Source organism: Mandrillus leucophaeus, unplaced genomic scaffold (genome assembly GCF_000951045.1).
Source record: "Mandrillus leucophaeus isolate KB7577 unplaced genomic scaffold, Mleu.le_1.0 Scaffold57, whole genome shotgun sequence".
In the NCBI taxonomy this organism is placed as follows: domain Eukaryota; kingdom Metazoa; phylum Chordata; class Mammalia; order Primates; family Cercopithecidae; genus Mandrillus; species Mandrillus leucophaeus.
The window spans coordinates 6066460-6067576 of NW_012106141.1; the positions used below are offsets into that span (position 1 = coordinate 6066460).

At 41.6% G+C, this 1117-nt stretch overlaps 1 protein-coding gene across 1 annotated transcript in view; it reads left to right on the top strand.

The window, feature by feature from the left end:
* Positions 1-920: 920 nt before the first annotated feature.
* The window catches only part of DNAH12 (dynein, axonemal, heavy chain 12), a 261319-nt gene continuing 261122 nt past the window's right edge, over positions 921-1117 (top strand). Inside the window, exon 1 of the mRNA XM_011998427.1 lies at positions 921-1070. The gene's annotated coding sequence lies outside the window, so the exon portion shown is untranslated. The remainder of the gene's footprint in view (positions 1071-1117) is intronic.

Genomic DNA, 1117 nt, shown 5'->3' on the forward strand with positions numbered 1-1117 from the left:
TGAATCTGGGAGGTGGAGGTTGTGGTAAGCACTCCAGCCTAGGCAACAAGAGCAAAATTCTGTCTCGGAAAAAAAAAAAAAAGTCACATTATTTATACAAGTATTTTATTTTCTACAGAAAGATAATTTGCTTTTACAAACTACTAGGAAGTTTTACTTGTTCATTCACTCACTTAAATGACATTTTAGAGCACCTCCTGTGTGCCAGACACAATAGTGTAGGCTGTACTCTCATTAAAACAAACAAAAAAATTACGTAGCAACTGACACATAGAAGGTGCTGAAATATTTGTTGAATGAATATGCTGTTAACACACCAGTAGAATTCATTCACTTCCCTAATTTAATTTTGGCACATAGTATTCTTGTAGGCTATTATCGTTAGATGTAGTATGCATTGTGCAGCTTCAAACAGCAAAATTGCACATCTTTCTCCCAGGGTACTCACCAAATGCACACACCTTAACTTGTTTGGTTTTGCCAAATAATTCCTGGAAGTGCTGTGTTAACAAATAGCAAATCTAGAAGCAAGATAAATTATATTGCTGATTAGTTACAATATTTATTTGTAACTAATCCCCTAGGATGTCACTAGGGGACACTTGAAGACTTAATTCTCTTGCTGAGAGTGTTTCCATGAATCTGTTTTCCAACAGATCTAAATTTCCAGTCTTGCAGTTTTCCATAATTTGAAGATCCTGATTTCCTGGTCCCCTTCCAAGGAAAGGCAGTTAGGTTAAAAAAAACATAAAACAGAAAATACGCCCCATTTATTTGAGTAATGAATTATTGTTGTGATAGGTAATCCTAATCCCTCGCAGCTCAGCAACTGCCTCTCCTGGCAACCTTCACCCAGGCCCTCCAGCTGGGGCCGCCACAGTTTCCATGGCGACGGCGTTGTTTCCACCCGGTCAGCGACCGCCCTTCTCCAGCTACTCGACTGAGAGCCGGTGGCGTTCCGGACGTTTCTCCCTCGTTATCCCCCTTCCTTCCACCTGAGGAGAGGCTCTGACTCTCTCTCTCTCTCTCCCTGTCGTCTGCGCAACGGGGAAGTAGTGAGAAACAATCAGGTACTTGTTCTCTGCTTTTCTCTTCCTTTCCTTCCCAGGGCAGGTAT